Genomic DNA, 25,028 nt, shown 5'->3' with positions numbered 1-25,028 from the left:
GTTCGAACACCGACCTCCGCACACTCGTTATTGGTGAGGCTAAGAGGCCTCGAGCGAGGATCTTACAGCTTCTTTTATAGACAGGCACAAACAAGTTAGGGATTTTTTGCGGTTACAGAGCTGTTATTGGTTGACATTTAAATTTGAACACTCAGCAGAACTTGATTGGTTCCCGCCTTTTTTTCAAACCACTCAGCAGAACTTGATTGGTTCCCGCCTTTAGGTCAGACCACAACCGGGCACGCCCTGGCTGGTCCCGGGAAGTTGGGGGGGGGGGGGGTCTTTTCTTTGCAGTTGTGAGTACACCTGGTAATTTTTCTCTTAGTCTCTCAATGCAATGCCTTTAAGGAAGGTCAACTGCCAAAAGTGGAGGGAGGTATAAGCAGTGGACAGAGTGGACCAAGAAGGAGCCTATGGATGCTACCTGGTGGGGGGAAGGGACAGGGAGTTGCAAGAGATATGAAAAATGATGGAAGATTTTTTCCATCATTGTGATTTCCATCAAAATGAGATCAGCCCTCTGGATACAGTCTTGTCTTGCTCTGCAATGATGAGGATAAGCAATGTGGTACCCTGCAAAATGAACAGACTATAGTCAGAAAGGTCTGGATTTGAACATCAGACCCCCTAACTTACTATATAGAGGAATCTGGGCACATTGCTTAGCCATGCTGATATGTAGTTTCTTCATGTAAAAAATATGGGATTACAGAATTAGAGATAATACAACCTATGGCATACATTAGACAGTCAAGATGGCAACACGTAATCACTATTCACTATATACGTCCTGGGAGAAGAGCTAATATCTGAGGCACAGAGGGACTGTGTGAAGTAAACAATATTAGAGCTGCAGGCATCAAGATTCATGACAGTATAGAAACAGTAAAGACCTAAGACTCAAATTTTCTTTCCTTATAATATTTTCTATCTAGCGGTGGTTAGCTGTCTTCCAGAATTATATTCCCCACTAAACCTTATTTTTGACCTTATCTACAGCAACACTCCATTTTTTTTGAAACTTAAGTGTAGATAGAAATGGGCTATTTATAGCTACCACCCTGGGCTATAAATCTTGGAGGCAATGTGGGTGCTGGCTTAGTTGCTCAGAGTCCAAGCGAGTGACTAATTAAAAGGGTGAGCTCCACTGAGTTATTCTCCCATTTATCTTAGCTGCGTGGGACAGTGAGGAGATTTTTTAAAAAGGTAGAATGAGCAATAAAATGATGAAAGGTAATGCTATGGGCAAATCTCATGACCTACTACAAGTCTGGAGGAAGAAAACGCTAAAGTTGCTCTTTGCTGTTAAAGAATAACGAACCAGACGTAAAACAATCTAAGGGGTCCCGATACTTTTAATACAATAGACCTCGGTTTCCATTAGCTTATAGAACCAATCAATTCTGTATTTATAAACTAGTATATTGAGGAATAGAAAAAGACCACAATTAAAAAACATTTTATGAAATATTTAGTCCTATCCATATAAAACCTAATGTCCCCTTTTGTGGTAAAAATATGTCTGAAAGCAGTTTTGTCATAATAAACAGAATAACAACCATACTGATATGCTGTACTGATTAAGAAGTATTTTTATAATCAAGAACACTCAATTTTATTGAATGAATAATTTATTCATTGAACGTCAAAAATGTATCAGGCCTGGGAACTTATTTTCTAAAGAAAATTTTGCAGATGTAGACATTTCTCTGAGAGAAATCTCATGACTTTTAGAGCATAGTTCACTTGTTCTTAATACTCATACACATCTAATAATCAAAGTTATTAGATGGCATGAATCTAATCTCTGGATTAGACTAGAGAAAATTTTGGTTTAAGATTTAAGAGAGAAGAAATACGCAAAAAATCAACGGGAAATTATCAACACTTTGGCCATAATATTCATTCACTTAGTGAATATTGAATTACTGAGCATCTTCCACACCATATACACTGGAAGTGCAGCCAGGAAGAAGACAGAGATGTTCCCCATCATCAAAGCGTAACATGAGAATAATGGGCAAAGAAAGAAATCACAAGCGTGAGGAACACTACAAAAAAGGAAGAAGGGAACCCAAAAGAACAAGCCCACCTCCAAAAAGTTGGTTAATTTTTTTCGTCTAAGACCTGATGGAAAACAAAACAAAACTCAAAGAAGAGTAGGATTTCCTAAACAACCAAAGCCTGAGGGACTTGGAAGGAGCGAGTGCCAGGACTGTATGTCAGAGAAGAAAGAACTAGAAGCGTGCAAACCCGCCTGCAAAAGAGGGCCATATACATAAGTAATGAAAGAAATCCAGAATTTCTGGGGGGAAAAATCAACAGGAAGAGCAGTATAAGATCGTGCTGGGACTTTCAACTACAACTAGCTGGATCATAGTCACACAAGTCTTGTAAAGGTCAATTTTCTAAAGATGTCACAAAGCCATTGAAGAGTTTGTAGCAGAAATATGATTTGATCTGATCTGCATTTTTAAAAGATCACTAATGTTGGATGGCTGACGGGCTGAAGACAGTAGTAATGGATCATAGCAACAACTAACACTTATTTTGAACTTCCTGTGTGCCTCTCATAATACAAAGTGCTTTATACACATTACCTTATGTAACCTTCATGAAGACTCTTCGGGGGAAGTTTTACTTCTTTTCTGTGGAGTCCCCATGTATGTAAAATTAAAAATAAGATTTTAGGGGCTCCAGGGTGGCTCAGTCCATTAAGCATCTGACTCTTGATTTTGCTTCAGGTCATGGTCTCACAGTGTGTGAATTCGAGCCCCCCATCAGACTCTGCACTGATAGTGTGGAGCTTGCTTGGGATTCTCTCTCTCCTTCTCTCTCTGCCTCTCCCCCACTCTCTCTCTCTCAAGATAAATAAATAAACTTAATTTTTTTAATAAAATAAAAAATAAGATTTTAGGGGCACCTGGGTGGCTCAGTCAGTTAAGCATCTGACTTTAGCTCAGGTCATGATCTCAAGGTTTGTGAGCTCAGGCCTCACATCAGGCTTTCTGCTGTCAGCATGGAGCCTGTTTTGGATTCTTGGTCCCCTCCCTCTCTACCCCTCCTCTCCTTGTGCTCTCTCTCTCTCTCTCTCTCTCTCAAAAATAAATATTGAAAAAAAAATAAGTTTTATGCCTTCTTTTCTATGAACCTGTCTTTCACCGGTTTAATTCACATGCCTCTGAGATTTAATCTAAGAGTAGAGAAACAGTTGTTCGTGTGAGAAATGACCCAGCAAAATATATGGAAAAAGAGTAGCCAGAACAGTAGGGAGAATGTAAATGAGAATTATGTCAGGAAACCCAAGATAGGAGACTGTATTTTTGAAGGAGGGAGTTGGCAAGAGTGTCAAATGCTGACAGGATGTCAGAATTTCAAAGGACCAATTCTATTCCCAGCCCTGAGAATCCTAAGAACACGATACACCCACAGTTTTGGGGGAGACCCAACTATATCTACCTATTACACCAGGCACTATTTTTTTTATGCTTTTATACACTTGGTTTCACTTAAAACTTACATGGACTCCATTTGGCAGGTATTATCAATATAAGTAATTACAGATAAAAAGCTGAGATCTGTCGAGGTTAAACTACGTTTCTGGGTTTTTATTTAATAAATAGTAGATCCATGATTCAAACACAGATCTGTCTGATTCCAGGGGCAATACTCTTTTAGCCACAGACCATCACATTCCCCTGTAGTGTTATATCAGAGTTATGCACTAGGTGTTTAGGAAGCATAAGGATGGGGCACATTATTCAGCATCAGGGAAGATCACACAGGAGCTGAGCCTCGAATGAGAAGGAATTGGCCTATCGCAAAAGGATAGGAAGTGTGTTTTCAGCACAATAGTATGTTCAGTCAGTGATGGGAAGACAGAGAACATCAATTTTAGGGAACTTCTGAAACACAGGGTTCATGAAAAGAAGACAGAAGATCTGAGGGGGAAAGAGTGGAGGGAGGACATTTACCCTGAAGGGGAACCACTTAAAAAGTATAAATAGGGGACCTGCTGGGCAAGAGCTGTGTAGGAAATCTGTGTCAACAGTGTGAAGGATGAATTGGAGGAAGAGGAGAAAAATGCAGGCCTTCCAAGTGAGAGCCTAGATTAGTGGCCTGATGGACAATAGAGAAAAAGAGTAAGTGTCAGTGAGATCAGAAAGGCATGAAATAAAAAGAACTGGATGACTGACCAAGGTTGGGGGGAGGGAAATGACAAAGAGAGAGGTATATGGGATGAATATCAGTTTTCTGGCTTGGACAAGAAGATAGCTGGCAGGAAACGGATGTAGGGAAGCAGATATAAAGAAAAAGAAAAACACAAAAAACGAAACAAAACAAAACAAAAAAAAAACCCAAAATCCTGAGTTCAGTTTGTCTGTGGAACTTCAGGAGAACATGTTATAAAGATGGCTAGGAGGAGCGCCTGGGTGGCACAGTCAGTTAAGATGGTTGGCTGTATAGTGACACTAAAGAAGAGGCTGGACCGTGGCTGAAATCATGGAAATTTTATGAAAATCATGGAATACAGTACTGGTCCCCAAACTCATCTGACCACAGAATTCATTATCCAATGCAAGTGTTCTGAGAAGAGTTTATAATTCTCTCCTTCTGGAGAAATTTGGAAGATTTATCAGTGATTGTTCTCATTGTTTTTTTTCCAATAAGAAGAAAACAATGAAGAAGCAGAGCAAGGATCCCACTGGAATCTTCTCCATAGGCTGTACTGCTCTACCAAAGATTTTTTTATCAGTTTGCTTGAAAACTGGTGGCAACACCATTCATGAAGATAAATGGATTTTATATAACACAAAATCTATTATGTAACTCACCCTTTTTAAAATATATATACATATATCTGTATATATATACACTCCTGTTTTCATTTGCGTGTGAATATCTTCATTATCCAATGACTGATTTTTCTCAGTTTGGGTGTATAATTCAGATTCAATAAAGGAGGAAAAGTGAGGAAATTTCAGTGGTACCATTTTTCATATTGTGACATGTCAAGTAATCAAAACAATTTAGCTATCATGTAGAGAATTCTGTCTTCAAATAGACCAAAATTAGTTCATGACAATGACAGTCATGATGATTATTCTATGAAGCGAAGGGCTACTAAAACACTGTTTTACTTTCACTCTAATGGAACAATGTCCCGGAAAAGCAATTTCACATCATTTATTCTTGGTGTGACATACGCATTCTTTAAGAAGTTTGAGAAGAAATGTTGTACAATTTTTTTTAAAGTAATGCTTTTAAGAGGGAATTTCCATAACAATTATCTAATTATTAAATGGAAATAACTGCATTGCTAGAAAGGAAGGCCCATCCCAACAAAACTGCCTAGTAGATTTCCGTTTGAAAATTACTCTTGAGAAACTGATGAGGTAAGAAATAAGATGAATAACTCTAGTTCATGAAGAGAGAAGCTCCTCCCCCTTTTGAGGGCGGGCATGAATGTGACTTTTTTTTTTAGAAAGATATATCTTAGCGTACAATTCAACTTTTCCTTCTGTGATGCACTGACTTAGTATGGATTAAGATTGTGGCTAAAGAAAGGTGAGTATCACCCATCAGACTTCCCTTGAATTGTCAAAATTAAGAGTATTTGCTGTATTTTTTTTTCTCTCACTAGATTTCTTTTCTTTTGGGAATTCCTGTAGTGCATTTCCTCTCCCCCGCCCCCCACCAGTTACTCAAGATCATATTGTAAAGGTTATAATTACATCAATTTTAACAGACTCTGGTTGAATTCAAGGCTACTTAGTCACTGCTACTCTTAGTACATCAGATTACCCCCAAAAGGCCTACTTGGCAAAGAGTCCAAACTAGGCGTGCACATTCAGTAAAGAAATAAAGGGAAACAAACTTGCTGGGCTGAACTTGAGAAAGAGCTTATGTTAGGGTCGGTTGGGAAATCATACAGTCCAAGTTCTTTGTTGATCAACAGGGAAAAAGAAGAAATGCTGGAACACAAAAAGAAGTCTGTTGACTACAATCATTACTGATAAAAGTGTGATTCTTTCTAAATTTTTACATGAGCATTCAAGTCAAGGGGGCCATGACTGTAAAAATTATTGAAAATCTGTGGGTGCCTGGGTGGCTCAGTTGGTTAAGTGTCCGACTTCGGATCAGGTCATGATCGATCTCACCACTCTTAAGTTTGAGCCCCACATCAGGCTCTGTGCTGATGGCTCACAGCCTGGGACCGCTTTGGATTCTGTCTCCATCTCTCTGTGCCCCTCCCTTGCTTGTCCTCTGTCTCTCTTTCTTTCAAAATATAAACATTTAAAAAATTAAAATAAAAATAAATCTGGTATGATTGTAAACAATTACCAGGATGTATGCCCATCTCACACCCTTCTTTGAAAAACTGCCTTACTCATAACTAGAGGTGAGGCCTGATGATAGCATATGACCTCAGTCCCATGCTGGCCATTGTAGATCAGGACAGACAGCTAACAAGAGCTTATCCAAATGACTTTCTTTACAAAGCCAGGGCTGGAGTCGGAATTCAGAAGCTCCAGTCCCTCTCTCCTCAGCACCATCACTGGGAAGTAATACACAGTGAAGAGCTAGTCTGTAGAGAGAGAAAAGAATGACAGAGATGGGGGAGATACAGAAACAAGAGACTATGAAATAGCATGAACAACATGGTATGTAGCAGTTCAAATATAACCAAGATGGACAAGACTAGGAGAGGAATCATTCTGAGAGAAAATTAAAAGTCCTTCTTTGTATATGTGACAAATCTTGTCATTGTACATAGGGAGGGAGTCATGGACTAGACATGTGGAACTAGGGGAAATGTCAAAACTGAAGATAGAAATGTTAGATCTTCTGTGTAGAGAGGGTTTTTAAATTCGGATGGGGCTGGATAAGGTCAGAGAGGGATAGAGAAGAGACAGAGGAGAGACATCAAAGTCAAATCCAAGGTACTCCAAGATGGAGCAGTTGAGTCAAGAAAAAAAAAAAAAACTAGCAAAGACGAGCAAGGAAGAACAGCAAATGAGACAGAAAGAATATCAGAGGACTGTGGTGGCACAGAAGGCATGAGAAGAGTGTGTTTTCAGAAAAAAAAGTGACCAAATCAGCTCACATTTAGAAAAAGAAATGAAAAAACACTTCTTAGAATCATTTGTATTCAGTTTGAGGACTTACCAAAAGAAGTGTATACACACACACACACACACACACACACATACACACTAGTTTTTTTGGCTGCTATTAAAGTCACGTATCAAAATAAAAGAATAAAAACATGAGCATTCATACCCCCCGCCCGTCAAAATTTTTTAAATGCCTCAGACAGATACAATTAGGTTTTGTTAAGAAAAAAAGCCAGGCGTAGGTTGTTTCACAATATTTCTTGTAATGGCTGAAATTTGCAGGAGTGGTCTAAGGGTGAGACTTCAGAAAAAATGTCAATAACTTTGGTGTGAAATTCACTTTGCAGAACGGTTTAGGATATAGTTTGGTGGATGGTAATGAATGTGTATTCCAGGAAGAGGGGTGCTAATAGTGAAAAGGGAGAATTCACTAAGATCTACTTGGCTAAAGGAAAAATGATATCCCACATTATCTTATGAAGGTTGCAAAGCATTAGGAGAGGAAATGGTTTTGCCAAGGGTTTGGGGGACAAAGCTGGTTAGGCCCCACAACTGGCTTCCCATCTAAGTAAAACCAATGTGCTTCCTAGGGCAACACTTCAAAGCAAGTCCTCTGGCCTTCCAGTTTGTCCAGGCTGCCTCTCAAAATCCTCCTTAATTTAGTGCAAAGTCTCGTGCAATTAATGGGCTTGCAAGTTATGATCTTGAGCTCTGGAATCTACCAGGCCTTGTTAGAACCCCAGTTCTTCTCATTAACTGAGTGACCATGTCTAAAGATTTAACACCCCTAAGCCGCTTTCTTGTTAGTGAAAAAAGGATTACAGCAGAAGTTACAAGTTTATGTTGAGAATTAAAGGAGAAAATGGAGCATTTAGTACAGTGCAGTGCATAGGGCAGTGATCACCATTCACGTAAAGGTAGTTTCATTATTACCGTATTGAGTTAGAAATATAATATTATGTAAAATGCATTGGAGCCTGTAACAGAGTTTGTTTGAGATAAGGATATGACTAAGATCTCATGAAAATGAATGCTGCTATGCTAGGAAGAAGCTGGAGATTTAGGTTGCCAGGTGTGGCTTAGCCTCCAAGTTCAGCCCTCCAGCCACTTCTTTCCTGCTGGTACCAGTGTGGACCAATGGATAATTTACTATCCTAACAAATCTAAATGGGGACAGTAGTCCCCTCTTATCTGCCAGGTAAATGTTCCAAGACCCCCAGCAGATGCCTGAAACCATGGATAGTACTAAACCCTGTATTATATACTATGTTATTTTCCTATGCTCACATACCTATGATAAAGTTTAATCTATAAATTAGCCACAGTAAGAGATGATCAACAATAACTAATAATAAAATAGAACAAGTATAACGATATCCTATAATAAAAGTTATGTGAATGTGATCTCTCTCTCTCTCTCTCTCTTTTTCACAATATCTTAAGGTACTGTACTCTCCCTCCTTCCTGTGATGGTGGGAGGTGATAAAATGCCTACGTGATGGGACAAGTCAGGTGAGTGATGTGGACACTGTGAGGGTTAGGCTCCTATCGACATATAGATATGATAATACTTCTGACTGCTGGTCTGGAGGAGGATCATCTGCTTCCAGATCATGGTTGACTGCGGGTAACTAAAACCCCAGAAAGCAAAACCACAGATAAGGAGTGGAGGGGTTGGGGGAGGGGGGGGCTGTATTTGCTCTAAATGAATACGTGTTGTTAGAAAATAAAAGTCTGGATTTTTCTAAATCAAAACACATTATTCCATTTCTTTCTCACTGTCACTGTACTATTTTCTTTTGTGAGAGTGTAATGCATGGATTTCTGAGGCGTTTTTAAGTGATGGTCGTTGTTCAAAGCTTCCACTGGCCCGTGAGCCCCAGAGCTCACAATCGTAAAAATCTGCATTATAACTCGGAGACTCTCACTGACCTAACACTTTACATCACAATAGGCGAGCCACTGTGAGGCAGCTTTGAAATCCCAGAGCTGTGGTCAAAGTACGACCTCCTGGAAGGACAAAATGTTCTGTTTGTGTAGCACAAGGGTGTGGCTTTTGTAGCTAGTAAAATAATCTGAACACAAAGACTTCTAGATCCTGCAGAGCACTCTGCCGCGAACTGACTCAGCATAAAGTGGTGGGAAAGGAAGCTTGTTCTTAGATTTCAGAACCCTCCAAAGCTACACCCTGCTCACTTAGTTCCGTCCCAGTTCAACGCGAAGGGGGTTTCATCGGCTAATGGGTGCACACACACACACACACTCACCAAACAAAAGAGAAGATAGGATACACCCAAGAGGAATTCTGGGGGAGCCCACTGCCCACTCTTTACAACCTCTGGCCAGCCTCCTGCTTTTTATTTGTTTCACTCAAGCAAAACCTAGTTGCTTTCGGGGACAGGGGAAGGGAAGCCTTCTAATTATGCTGACCCACCTTAGCAACTGCTCTGAAAGAAGCTGCAAAATCTAACATCCTTAGTTAATACTGGAGGGGAGTTCTGAATATCATGATAGATAGATGCTTTGATCCCCAGTGTCCAAGAGAGATCTGTGTGCTGAAAGCAAAACATTGATATGTTATACATACATTGCATACAAATGAAATGGAGACTTAAAATCTATTAAAGGTTTCATGTACATTTTTAGATTCTACACACACATACCAACCACCACCAATTTAGACTTCAAGTAAATAAACAGAGCCTGATTTACAGTTACGTAATTTAAAATCCTGATCCTTACATTGGAATTAGGAAAAAAAGAGATCTGAATTACACAACATCAGTCTATATTGATTAGATTTTCCTCATAATTGCTCAACTCAGAATTTTGCTCAGACTGTTTTGCCTAACGATCACTTAGCCAAATTCACCCAAAGAAGATATAGAAACTTTTGGTGAAAAAGATCTTATAGAACTTTATCCTCTATCAATAAGATTCACATTCCGGAGAATTTGTATTCCACGGAAACAAATATCCAGAAAAAACATCATTTACCAGGATGAACAAGAAACACTGTTTACCTTTCTTTAGAGTAACAGAAAGCCAATTAACTTAAAAACAAATTAATTTTTTTTTAAATTTATGAATTTCATATAATACCACATCTACAAAAAAAGTTCAAAAATATTAACAGAGGCTTTATTGTGAGATTTTTGCCAAAAACCATTTAAAGTTAACCCCAGGACAACCTAATGTGTTGACAATATCCTATGAGTTAATTTTGATATATTTTTGATTGTTATTACTAAAGTTTTAAAAAAATTCGTTAAAATATATATGCCTGGTAAAATACATGACCTCCTTTCTCTTTATCAAGATCACTAAATGTAATAAAGTTTTGTTCGTTTCTTAAATGGCCTTTTCACGGGCTCTGGGCTGATGGCTCAGAGCCTGGAGCCTGTTTCCGATTCTGTGTCTCCCTCTCTCTCTGCCCCTCCCCCGTTCATGCTCTGTCTCTCTCTGTCCCAAAAATAAATAAACGTTGAAAAAAAAAATTTAAAAAAAATGGCCTTTTCAAAGCTTTTCTTTCTGTAACTGGACTACATGACTCCTTTCTTATTTTAGCAGTTCTGAAGGACACAATCAGGAGTGGTAAGGAATAAACTGCACCCATGTGTAATTATGTGACAACAGAGCTCCATGAAAGATGGGTTCCTCACAAAATACAAGGTACAAGATAGGTAGGGAATATTGCAGTGTAAAATGGACTACTTTTGATAATTAACATTTGTCTTTGGAAGACGTGTGTTCATCCCCTAAACAGAGTATAATGACTACTTACTATATGCTAGGCAACATCCTAGGCTCTGGGACGACAATAGGGAGTAAGACAAAAAGGGCTCCTGCTCTCACGGACCCTACATTCCTGTGGAGGATGACAGGCATTAAACACAAAAACAAAATTCAATAAACAAGAGAATATCATGCAGTGGTAAGTGCCAGGAGAAAAGTACAACAGGGTGTTATATCAGAAAATGACCAGAAGGAGAGTTGCCAGGCTTAGCAAATAAAAACACAGGAGGGGCACCTGGGTGGCTCAGTCAATTAAGTGTCTGGCTCTTGATTTCGGCTCAGGTTATGATCCTGGGGTCTTGGGATGGAGCCCTGTGTCAGGCTTTGTGCTGAGTGTGGCACCTGCTTAAGATTCTATCTCCCTCTCCCTCTCCCTCTGCCCCTCCCCCACTCATGTGCCCAGGCCCCCCCCCACAAATAAAAATAAAACAGGAGACAGTTCAGTTTACATTTCAAATAAATAACATTATTTTTAGTATAAATAAATATGTCCCATGCAACATATGAGACATACTTTTACAAAAAAATATTCATTGTTTATCTGAGATTCAAACTAAGTCCTGTCTCTTGTATTTCATGTCACAACTCTACCTGGGAGACTTCTTAAACTGAGAGGTTGGGAAAGGACTCTGTGAGAATGTGATATGGACAGTATGTCAGAAATAAGCTGTAGCAAAAGCCCTAAAGCAGAAACAGGTGTGTGGTGCCTGGGAGCTAGAGTGTGTGTGCAAACGACGTTGTTGAGCAATTGCGATGGTCGGAATTGACCAAGAGAACACTTTCCAACTTCTACCAGAGACCTGGTACAGTAGTCCTCCCCTTACCCCTGGTTTCAGCTACCTGTAGCCCACAGTGGTCTAGATGCAGATGAGCAGAGGATTCCCCTTCCAACACACAGTCAGAAAGGTCGATCTAACATTAATGTTGCCATGCCTCATCACTCACTTCACTTTACCTCATCGTGCAGGCATTTTATCATCACACATTATCACAAGAAGGGTGAGTACAGTATGGCAAGATAATTTGAGAGAGAGAGAGAGAGAGAGACCACATTCACGCAATTGTTATTATAATATATTATTATAATTGTTCTAATTTATTACTGGTTACTATTGACAGTCTTTTACTATGCCTATTTAACAAATTAGGCATTGGTATTTATCACTGGTATGTATTTTTAGAAAAAAATAGTGTATATAGGGATTCAGGCATCCACTGGGGCTCGTGGAACATATCCCCCATGGATAAGGGCGGGGGGTGGTTACTGCCTACAGGAAACATGCCAGGGGAGGTAGGGAGATGGACCATAGAGGGAAGCAGGAACCCACAGGGAACTAGACCATGTACTAGGCAGGGTTTGGAGTTGCCTGTGTGACATACAAGAGACGCCACTTACAGGAAAGTGTAGAAGGAGGAGGACACAGTTTGAGAGAAATGCATGAACCTGAGGTCAGGAAAACTGAGTTGGAGACAGAGGCTCTGCAAATGAGGGCTCCTTGGTAAGGTCTTAAGATTTTGATTGATCTTCTATCATCAAGAAAGTCCTACAGGGCATAGCTTTAAGTTTACTCCCTTCACAATATAATTCCTTAAAAATTTTGTCTTAATTATTTAAAAATTGTAGGGGAGAGAAAAGAATGGAATATGGAGAGCCAGACAGAGCAGTTTTGGAAAAAGGGAAACCGCTATTGAGGGGGAAGCCTGGGCTTATCTACTGCATACTTCAGAGTGGCGAACAGTACCGGATGGGAACACCGCGAACAGAGCAGCGAGCGTCAGGGACCAGCACAAAATGTCTGTCGCCCACAACACACAAAATGTATGTATATATGTATATATGTGTGTGTATACATACATATATATACATATATATATATACACACTCTTGTGTGTTTGTGTACGTATACATGTATATACATGTATGTGTTTTAAATGGTATATATCATAGTTATTTCCCTACAAATTTCCAAGTTTTACTTAATGGCATGTATTGGAGATCTTTCTAAACCGATATACACAGATCTGTTTCATTCTCTTTGACTCCTACATAGTATTCTGTCACATAGATACACTATCGTTTAAGCATCCTCCAATTAATGAGCGTTTAAGTCATTACCGGTGTTTTGCAATTAATGCTGCTAAGACCATAGTTCCCAAACCATGCTGGCTGCTATGAACACACAGCAGTGTCACAGAGTATTTTTAAATTTTGAGGGGAGCACAGCAACATCTGTTCAACACTACACAAACTACTACTACAATACTATTAAACGTGGGTCTACTTACTTAATAAACAGAAATATTAGATACTGCTTTTGTCCTCGGGCCAGCATGAAAAAATCACTGAGACACTAAAAGTGCCATGATCCAAGAAGGGTTGAGAATATCCTTAAATGTGCCTATGTGTGTATAACACTTTAGGAGGAAGGTACTAAGAAGTGGCTTGTTGTTCAATTAAATTGGAACCATATTAAAAAAAATACTTTCGGGGTGCCTGGATGGCTCAGTGGGTCGAGCATCCCACTTCGGCTCAGGTCATGATCTCACAGTTCCTGAATTCGAGCCCCGCCGATGGGCTCTGTGCTGACAGCTCAGAGCCTGGAGCCTGCTTCACATTCTGTGTGTGTGTCTCTCTCTCTGCTCCTTCCCTGCTCACATGCTGTCTCTCTCTCAAAAATAAATAAAGATTAAAAATAAATAAATAAAAGAGAGAACTCTTAAAAAACTTTCAATCGTTCTTCACACATAGTTTTTCTTGAAAACATTTTACAAACTTATTCTCAACAAATCATTAGCCAGACTTTCATATTTCTGCTAAGCAGTCATATCTGGTACATCTCATTGTGAGTTGGTACATCTCAGGTCACTTTTATTTCTCAGCATTTTATATCTTTAAAGATTAGGGGCGCCTGGGTGGCGCAGTCGGTTAAGCGTCCGACTTCAGCCAGGTCACGATCTCGCGGTCTGTGAGTTCAAGCCCCGCGTCAGGCTCTGGGTTGCTGGCTCAGAGCCTGGAGCCTGTTTCGGATTCTGTGTCTCCCTCTCTCTCTGCCCCTCCCCCGTTCATGCTCTGTCTCTCTCTGTCCCAAAAATAAATACACGTTGAAAAAAAAATTAAAAAAAAAAAAAAAAAAAAAAAAAAAAGATTATGACATTTATAGGGTTGCAGATCCTATAATTTAAAAGTACATTTACTGTAGATATTTATTGGCAGGAAGAAATGTAGAATACGTTGTTTCTTGATTTTTGCATTACAAAAGTTCAAATGAAATGATTTACTAGTAAGTCATAATTTTGTTATGTAACATTTATACCAGCAGAGTTTAGTAATGAACATAATTTCAATAGCCTTATGAAACTGCTGGATTTCAAAATAGGAGTCTATTGTTGGTGCTTCATTTCATCTGCTGAGAGACAGACATTCTGGGCATTCCCCAGAAGTTGAGAAAATGCCAAGAAGTTCCTGGGAAGAGTTTAAAAGAAAAGGTACAACTTGAGTTCTCTCTCAGACTGGCTATTTTTAACTATATATTCCCTAATATTTTAAAATCGGTAGAATACAGTGAGTTACCAGATCATGATAGAATATCATTTGCTAGTAAATCTGAGGACAAAATCTCTCTAAACTAAGTTACAAGATATTCCTCTGGTGGTTTCAATGGATTGTTAATTATACATGTTGCCCAAGAGCCACGGACATGAAAGAGGCAAGTCTATCCTGCTATGTTTTATTATCGCCATCACTCCTGCTGCTGCTTTCTCAACTACTTTCAGTAAATGCTTGTCAAATGACTAGCTTAGATGGAACTTAATCATTATTTTTAAATCACTGGTTATTGTCAGCCTGCATGTTTCTATCACTAAATACAAAATAATAATACTTATTACCTATTTCCTCAGACTCGGTATAATAAGGTTAGTGTTATCATTTGCTGATTATGCTTGATAAAATAATTGTGAAAATATTTTATCATTATCATTCCTCTAACACAATCCAGAAGGGAAATCTCAGAAGAGTATCTTCCTATGACAGATCTGAAAACATTTTCAAAATTCTTATCTATTCACATGACATTTACCTTTTTTTTTTTACCATAGTTATGAATAAAATCAAAAGGAATAGAAAGAAAGCTCTAAAAAAAATAAACAAGATGCAAGATGATTGTACTGGACTTAGTGACTTTCTGGTTTTATTTTATTTTATTTTTTAAAAAAAATGTTTTAACGCTTATTTATTTTTGAGACAGAAAGAGACAGAGCATGAATGGGGGAGGGTCAGAGAGAGAGGGAGACGCAGAATCTGAAACAGGGTCCAGGGTCTGAGCTGTCAGCACAGAGCCCAACGTGGGGCTCGAACCCACAGACCGCGAGATCGTGACCTGAGCCAAAGTCGGACGCTTAACCGACTGAGCCACCCAGGCACCCCAGTGACTTTCTGGTTTTAAAACCATCCAAATCCAAAATAAGTAATGAAAGTTAATTGTACCTCCACCAAGACAGGATTCCAAGGTGAGGACTGTTAAAGTTTCTAGATACATAGAAATGAGTCACAAACTCAGACCTAGGGGCCCCTAAGATGCAAATAGTCTCTTGCCTGGCTACTCCAACATTTTGAGTGTATATGAATTACCTATGAACTGTGTGAACTTGTAAGTCATAATCAAAGTGTCATTGGGCTGTGTCCAAGACACAATCATAATGGGCCTGTCACACAGACTCCACCCTGGGTTTCAAGCAGCTTTCAACAGGCCTGAGATCCTTATCAAAATGTGACCCAGTATCCATGCTCCAAATCAAATACAGACAGACACTTGCAGTTTTAATGCTAGTACTTAGTTTAAGGAATATATTTCTGTTGTAAAATATGCATATATAATATCATTAATATGATATAATGTAATATATCAATATAATAATAATATATAATATAATAATATATAATATAATAATAATATATAATAGAGTATATATAATATAGAGTATAGAGTATATATAATATAGAGTATATATAATATAATAATAATATATAATATAATAATAATATATAATAGAGTAGTCAGTTTCTGTAATGCAGGGCAAAAGGTAGCTTTAAATGGTTTTTTCTTTATTACATTACCATTGCCTTTTGTGTAATATCAAAGAATTTTGTTTTTTTTTATTTTAATTTGATTTTATTTGAAAACAGAGCATCTCAAGTTTTGAAGGTCAGTTCTGATAAGGGACAATGGCTTTCTGAGCTAGAACCTGAGACTCTGTTATTAGAACAGGGAGTTTATTTACCTCTAAGATGATTTAAGGCCCCAAAAAAAAGAGGTCAAGATTCATTGATCTGGATTTACTTATTTTACTTGCACCATGTAAAATTGTACCAGTTTCTCTAAGTGCCTTACCTTTCTTCCTTGGAAGCCATGAAGGAATGAATAACTTTTAATTGGAAAGGGGTAAAACCAACCTACATTTCCAGATTGTTGAAAGACTTAACAAGCATTTTTTAAAGACACTTTACCTTTAACTATAATAACAAAGACTGAAGTTATTTACCTATATGGCCATTAACTATACATAATGGCAAAATTGATTTGCACAAAAATTCTAGAATATTGGTATGATGTGATACTATACATTTTATTATAGTGGCTTTAAAATCACTGAAAAGTATATAGGATTCAGAAGAATTATGGTATTAAATATAATAAAATTCTGATCCATTGCAGTAAAATCTATAACCAAAATCTGCCAAAGTCCCCCAACTTCAGGACTGGGAGAATCAGGACACCAGACCTTTAAGGCACAGTTGTGTTCGCTATGGTTCAGTAGCTATCCTAACTGACCACTCAGGGAGACTTCCTCTTGTCTAACCTTCTCTGGCCTTGTACAGAATGACTAGGGCAGAACAAAGAATGAAGAAAAAGAATTCAGAAGGCCAATTAGAAATTAACCTTTTAGCCTATCAATCCCTATTCTCAATGGACAAGAAAAGCGTTCAGCTGCTTCTCTCAAAATCTAATGGTCTCTTCTACATGCTCCTGGAACTCTTTGTATTCCTCTACTAGAACCCTTATCAGACTACCATAGGGATTGTTAACATGTCTGCTTTCTCTATCAAATTCTGTGTTCTCTGGAGACTCTGTCTCATTCATCTTTGTATGGCTAACATCATTTACCATTAAATGTTGTGAATGAATATATGAAGACAAAATAATAGAATATACATTCAAAATCTAAAAAAATAATAAAATTAATTCCTAGAATTTTATTTCTGTAATACCTACAACATAAAACATCTGCAAAAAATCTATTTTTAAATTTCAATTTAGATTTTATTTTATTTTTTTTATTTTTGAGACTGAGAGCATGAGCAGGGGAGGGGCAGAGAGAGAGGGAGACACAGAATCCAAAACAGGCCCCAGGCTCTGAGTTGTCAGCACAGAGCCCAACACGGGGCTCAAACTCACAGACCGTGAGATCATGACCTGAGCTGAATTCAGATGCTTAACTGACTGAGCCACCCAGGTGCCCCTCAGTTTAGATTTTAAATGTTACTCCCTGCCTCTCTTCTTTCCTCCTTCCTTTCTTCCCTCCCTACCTCCCTCTATCCTTCTCTTTGTCCCTGTTTTACTGTTCAGTGAAAAAGCCATTAGGCAGAACCAAGAGGGCAGGAAGGCAGCTTAGCAAGGTTGGCTACATATAGGTGAATTGAGCAAATAATATATACTGAAATAATGGAAGCCATGTTTCTTACTGTCAGAGGAAGAAGGTACAAATATGGAAAGAGGGAAAGCTACAGATGGCCCCCAACTTACAGTGGTTTAATTGATTATGGTTTTTCAGCTTTGTGATGGTGCAAAAGCAATATCCATTCAGTAGAAACCACACTTTAGATTGGGAATTTGGATCTTCTCCCAGGCCAGTGATATGCCATACAATCCCTTCTCATGATGCCAGACAGCCCTGTGATTACGTAGGTGAACAACTAATACACTTAAAAACACTGTGTACCAGACAACCATTCTGCTTGTCATTTTTAGTACAGTAGTCAGCAACTTCCATGAGATATTCAACACTTGGTTATAAAATTGACTTTGTGTTAGATGATTTTGCCCAACTGCAGGCTAATTGTAAGTGTTGTGAGCACAATAAGGTAGGCTAGGCTAAGCTACGATGTTCAAGAGGTTATGTATATTCATGGCATTTTTGACTGATGATATTTTCAACTTTAGGTGGGTTTATCAGTAAGTAACCCCATCGTAAGCCAGGGAAATTCCTATAATGAGTTCTGTGGTGTTAGGAAATAACAAATTGGAAATACGGTTTGTATTAATAAATAAATATGTGTCTATACATATACATATACACACACACACACACACATATAAAGAGAAAGCTGGAGAGAGAAACAGAGGTATATGTATGTATATGTATAAATTTCCTTTTTCCACTAGAGGAGCTTAGAAGCAGGAGTATCTATCTATCCCAGCAATGGGCATACCTTGCAGTCATCTTGATCTTAGCTTCTAGGGCTAGTTTAGTACCCTTCTACTAAAAGAAACAGAGCTTCTTAGTGAAATGGCTGGTCCTGGGGCTGGTATAAAGAAAGAACAAGATGAGCTTGGATCATCTGACTGTACCAGAAAGTAAGAATGATGGCTACATGTCAAAAGGACACAAAAGCCAGACTGAAGGGTCTACTAGTCAAATCTGGGATAATTTGAACATCAAAATAAATAATGACAGTACCTAACTATAGCTCATGGAATAAAAAAAAAGAATTCATGAGTCCTCAAAGATAGAGACAAACAAATGGGGAGAAAAGAAAGGAATTTCCTCTCTGTAGAAGGAATGAAGAAATTAGAAATCAACATTTCTCAACCAATATAGTAACAATCAGGCAAGAAATAGCAATAGCTATCATTATTATTATTATTAGCTATTATTTAGCAAGGATACTAAAACTAACCAGCGAAAGTGGGCCAAGGAACAAGATTTTACAGTGTCAAAATTTCTCCCTACCAGATAATTACTAATTCCAAAATGTAAAAAAAAATCATACCTTTTATAGTAAAGAGACCTCAGAGATATGATCTTATTCAAGTGATCAAAGTCAAGGTCATCAGTAATGAAAAAAATTAACACCATGTGCAATATGATTAGGTGCAAGGAAAAAAGCTAAGTACCAGTTCTGTGAGATTTTGTTCAAAAAAATGCATGACCTGGATATAATTATGAGGAAACATTGGATAAACACTAATTGAGGGACAGCCTCCAAAAACTGGCCTATAATCTTCAAAATGATATGGCCAAGAAAATCAAGGAAAGGAGGAATTGTTCCAGAATAAATGAGACAACCAGGTACCACAATTGATCCTGGAGTGCATCTCATGTCATAAAGGCTGTTATTGAGACAATCAGCCAACCTTGGATGAAGTTCCTGGGCTAAATTTTTTTTTCTTCTTTCTTTCTTTCTTTCTTTCTTTCTTTCTTTCTTTCTTTTCTTTTCTTTCTTTCTTTTCCTTCCTTCCTTCCTTCCTTCCTTCCTTCCTTCTTTCTTTCTTTTTTTCTCTTTCTTTCTTTCTTTCTTTCTTCCTTTCTTTCATTTTTTTTTTCAGTTCAATTCTTGCAAGTTTTCTCCAAGTTTAAAATTGTTCCAAAACTGAAAGTAAAACAAAACAGCAGAGCCTGTTGGCCCAGTAGGTTAAGCAGCCAACTCTTGGCTTCCACTCAGGTCATGATCTCAAGGTTTAGTGAGTTTGAGCCCCACGTTGGGCTCCAAGCTGACAAGGCAGAGCCTCCTTGGGATTCTCTGTCTCCCTCTATCTCTGCCCCTCTCCCACTCCCTCTCTTTCCCTCTCAAAATAAACAAAGTGGAAAAAAAAGTAAAACAAAACAAAACAAAAAACATTTAAAAGGCTCTTCCTTAACAATGACTCCAGGGATTATGCTAAAAGTTAAATTCATAGAAGAAATATCTGATACATTTTTATAACCAAGTTTAAATATTGAACACATAGCAAGTGGTGACTAACCAGTGCCTCACCTGTAAATTACTGGTATTGTTATTATTAGTACTTAACATTCATTTAGCACCCACGTTGCTGTACATAATATGGCAAAAGTAATGGTTCCCTCAAGGAGCTGTTCTAAAAAATAAAAATGTACACATACATAGGCACATACCCAAATACAATGCTTGTAAAGGGATGGAGAGCCATGGGTCAGCTCTCATAAGCACAAAACTAGATTCAGGCCATTCCTCTCCCTTTTTTTTTTTTTTTTTTTTTTTTTTTTTTTTTTTTTTTTTTAGGTTAAAGGCGGTACGAATCCAGGTGTTCACTCATTACCAGATTACTGCTCTGTAGTTTGAAAGGAATGACAATGACATCCTGTTTGTGGTCATGGCCAATTTAGCATTACACTACACCTGTGAAACCTGAGGCCATCAACATTTCAGCAAAGCTGTATAATTAAAGTGGTAATATGTATTACTTAGAAATATTAGTGACTTGCTGGATACACCAGAAGCCCTCTGTCCACCTGACTTTCAATTACAAATGGGGTCAGAGAAACTCAATTAAGGCAGAACCTGGAGGAACTTGTGGTAGGCTCCTTGTTGGTCCTCTTTTGGAATCAGACCTCCCTGAACATTCCTCTCTGCAGCCAGGAAGCAGAATTTTATTGCTGCCTCTTGAAAAATCTCTTTAGTTATGTCCTGTTTATTTGTGTCAGAATCTACCCTTCCCTCTTGTAACACTGAGTTTTAAATGAACATTTGCATATTAGTATACAGACCACAGATTGCCACATGCAGAACTGGTACAGATATAAACAATATCATATTGCAGAGTCACAGCTCATTCAAACTGCTGAAGAATCTCTGGAAACTACATCAATTGACAGAATGTCCTGGATTGCAAAGATCTTCCATACAAACCCAATTATGTCTGGGCCACTTCAGAGAAAATTTTATTGGTAAAAATAATAATAATAATAATAATAATAATAAATAAATTCCCACTAAGGGTGGGACAAGATTCTGAACACTTAACATTTCACGGTTATTTTAATACTTACAACAACTCTAAAAGAGTATATTATTATTCATCTGATTTTATAGTTGATAATATTGTGCCGACGAGGTTAAGTAACCTATCCAAAGTTACATAGTTGATAAATGGTAAAACCAACATTTGGACCCAGTCAGTTTGGTTCTAGAAGTTAAGCTCTTCACAACGATGTCATACCTTCTCTCAGAGAGCTTTACAACTCATCGCTGCCATTTCACTCTAACTTCTTCTGTTCTATCAGATCTGAAATTCTAATATTTCAAATTCAGGGGTTTAAAAATAGTCACTCCAGGATATATAGGAATCCAGTTATTGTTCAAAATATGTGAGCTAGACACACATGATATCAAGAATCTAGGATGTATTTGAGACGGAGTTGAAACTTTAATCCAATAAGTATAAATGGCACATATTAGGGCATAGATTAATGAGTAGAATGTTATTAGCAATTTCATTTTAAGAAAAAATGACAAAAGCACTGCCTCCCTACACCCCCCCCCAATCTATGCCCAGGCTTATAGACATACATGTAGCCCAATATATGAGGAAATAAGTGATTTAAGCACTTGATATATCTAAAAATACCTCAAAATTAAGAATACCAAAGTACCTAGGAAATACCAAATTAAAGATAGAATCTGTAGTCCAGGAAACAAATTTCTCTGATCCTTTAAAAAAAAAAAAATATATATATATATATATATATATGTGTGTGTGTGTGTGTGTGTGTGTGTGTGTGTATACATATACGATTATATAATAAAAATTGCCAAGTACTATTTTCTTTTTTACACATTCATTTATTTATTCTAAAGGCAGGGCAGGAGGAGAGGGGTGGAGAATCCCAAGCAGGGTCTGCACTGTCAGCTCAGAGCCCGAGGTGGGGCTCAACTTAGGGCTTCAACTCATGAACATGTGAGATCATGACCTGAGCTGAAACTAAGAGTTGGACGCTTAATCGACTGGGCCCTAGCAAAGCACTAAATTTAATATCTTCATGCTTTCTAAAATTCTCATGCATCTGTGTATATATATGTGTGTGTTATGTGTGTGTATGTGAAATAATATTAAATGTTTGTATATAAATAGAAAGGATTCCTATTCTAAAATAGTATTAACAATTGTATAGGCCATTGTTAAATGTCTCGGAAAAAAAATCTCTGAACATCTTTGAAAAGAAGTTTCGGTCCAAGCAACTTTGATGTCAGTGAGCATGAACAGCGATAAGTGTTAACATTTTCTTATTGTTTAAATTTTAACTAAGTTTTTTCTGCAGCAGCAACAGACAAATGCTGCTACATTTGGAGTAAATACAGTCTGAGTAGAATACAACTGGGTTACAGAATAATAGCTCTACCTTCTGAAATTCAAGAAGCCTGCGTTCAACCTGTAGCTCCATCTGAACAAGTTCTTTAACCACCTTAAGCCACTTTGCTCTTCTATAAAAGTGACTATTAAAACTACCTACTTAAGTAAAAGGATTCTGGAGCTATTTTTAGGTTCCAAATCTAGACATAAAAGAAACAGGATCTCAGGGAAAAGAATCTAACCTTGATATGCTTGCTGCATGGCCTTCAGGGACTGAGAGAGTAAGATAAAGCAATACTCAAGCCAGTAACTAGACTTTAGATCAGGATGATAACAGTAGAAATGGAGATAAAAGGCAACTTTAGAGACATTTTAAGGGAAGGGATGACAAAATAAATAATTTTAAATATCATCCTAACAATAGGAATCCGATTATGTCAAATCCTTGAAGCTCTTTAATAAGTTCCTAGAGCTTTTAGAATATTTCTTTTAATTTCCTTCAGACCAAGCTACCAGTTAATAGAAACTAGAAAAGCTAGACAATTGGTGTTTTTAAGTCTATCTGAAGGGAAAAGAGAGCTGCAGAGACACTGGGGACTTAGGGGAAGGAGCCAAAAGAAAAAAGAAGCCCAGAGAGATGAACCCTTGCTTAGCTGCCAGCAACAAAAGTAAATTCTTTCTGGAGAATGACATGCTGTAGAGCCTCAAATATCACTAAAATTTTATTTACGATGTATGGTAGTCAGAAGATAAACAAAAATATAATAGGGCAAAATTTAATTAAAAAATGGAAGACAAACAAGACTCACAGATAACCAGATGTTGGTGTTATGTGACAGGCACGAATTGAGGAAACTATAAATCCCAACCAAAAGAGACACAAATAAAACCACCCCTAGACATATAGTCAAATTGTAAAACACCGAGAAAAATCTTATAAGGGGCCAGAGCATAAAAGACATACTACTCTCATGTAAGCGCGCGCACACACACACACACACACGCACACACAAATGATACTAACAGCTGACCTCCTGATAAGAAGACAACAAAATGACATACTTTCAAGTGTCGAAAACAATAACAAAACCCACTTAAAACTCTATGCACGGTAAAAGTACCCTTTAAAAATAAAAGCAAAATAAGTATTTTCAGAAACCAAATATGGAAGGATTTGTTGTCACTGGATCATACTAGAGAAAATAGTAAAAGAGTTTCTTCGGGCAGAAGGAAAATTATCCCGGATTATACCTCAAGGGATTCAAGAAAAAGTAGAGAGCAAAAAGAATACGTAGGCAATAAATAAATAATTGTGTCTTAGAAGATCTCCAATGTGTATAAAATATATGACACTAATACCCTCTTTACCACAAAGGAAGTAAATGCAGTTAAAAGTGCTTTATGTTTTTCATATTTGCCCAAAAAGTAGAAATGGCAAAAGTGCTAATTTATATTCAACCTCCCTAAATCAAGGATGTATGTGGTAATTATGACAACAAAAAAAAGGTCAGTAGAAAATTTTATAAGTTAATAAAAAAAAAAAGAATTATACTCAACAAATCAAAAAAGAAAAAGACATTTTAGAAAAACAGAAATAGTCAAACAAATGAAAAATATTATGGCGGATTTAAACACAGATAACACTAATATGTATTTAAATATATAAAGACTGAATAAGGGGCACCTCGGTGGTTCAGCGGGTTGAGTGTCCAACTTTGGCTCAGGTCATGATCTCACAGTTCCTGAGTTCGAGCCCAGCATCACACTCTGTGCTGACAGCTCAGAGCCCGGAGCCTGCTTCGGATTCTGTGTCTCCCTCTCTCTCTGTCCCTCCCCCACTAAAGCTCCGTGTCTCTCTGTCTCTCAAAAACAAATAAATGTTAAAGACAAAATAAAAGCAAACTAAATAGTCTCACTAAAACACAGTTGTCAAACTACATAAAAAGTCTTACCCCGATCTTTCAACTTCACGTCCTGCCATTTTCTCCTTTTCTCACTAGTTCTGACCCTACTAGTCTACTCTCAGTTCTCAACTCAATTTAGTGATTGTCAGAGTCAAGGCCTTTGCATGGAAAGGCCCTCTGCCTGAAATGCTTTTCCCTCTAGTCTCTCCATAGCTCTTTGGATAGATCAGAAAAATCTTCCCAAACGACTCTATCAACAGTCAGCCCCTCCTGTTGTTGTCCTTCCTCTGCCCTTTAAGTGGTGAGTATGTGCACGTGCCATGTAGCATTTTAAGCGTGAAGGATACAACAATGGATAAATTCCTTACCCTGCTGGAGCTTACTTTCTAGTGCAGAAGATAGAAACAGTACCCATCTCTGGTTTTGCTCACTGCTGTATCCCAAACACCTGGCAGCACGAGGCAGTCATTCAAATACTTCTTGAGTGAATGTTTGATGTATGTGCCAGAATCATACCAGATGACTTACAAGTCTTTCACAATACAACCCTGTAAGAGAGGGAGTATCACCATTTTAAGGTGAGAAGGCTGCAACTCAGGGAAATTAAGTAACTTGCGTTCAGTCACATAGCTAATATAGGTCAAGATCATGATTTTAACTCTCTGTAAAATTGAAAACAAGCACCAGAGTTTAGCATGGGGTATTGTTGACAGACTGATCCAGCAAGAGGAATGAACCATCTTTGTCCACCAAACTGAAGGACTGAAAGTGTTTATTTTATTAATCAACTGTGTCAGGGGTTTAGTCTAGGTCATTTGGCAACACCCATTTTATTTAGGTGT

General features: G+C 37.9%; 1 long non-coding RNA gene across 1 annotated transcript; it reads right to left on the bottom strand.

Moving 5' to 3' along the window:
• Positions 1–287: 287 nt before the first annotated feature.
• Positions 288–24,728, bottom strand: LOC125161084 (uncharacterized). The gene is made up of 4 exons (XR_007150462.1): positions 24,555–24,728; positions 10,903–10,986; positions 9,553–9,673; positions 288–573 (listed from the first exon to the last, which is right to left on the bottom strand). It is a non-coding gene; the product is annotated as an uncharacterized LOC125161084 (long non-coding RNA).
• Positions 24,729–25,028: the final 300 nt, after the last annotated feature.

Source organism: Prionailurus viverrinus, chromosome A2 (genome assembly GCF_022837055.1).
Source record: "Prionailurus viverrinus isolate Anna chromosome A2, UM_Priviv_1.0, whole genome shotgun sequence".
In the NCBI taxonomy this organism is placed as follows: Eukaryota; Metazoa; Chordata; class Mammalia; order Carnivora; family Felidae; genus Prionailurus; species Prionailurus viverrinus.
Note: the sequence above shows the minus strand (reverse complement) of the source record. Positions and strands in the feature narration are given on the sequence as shown.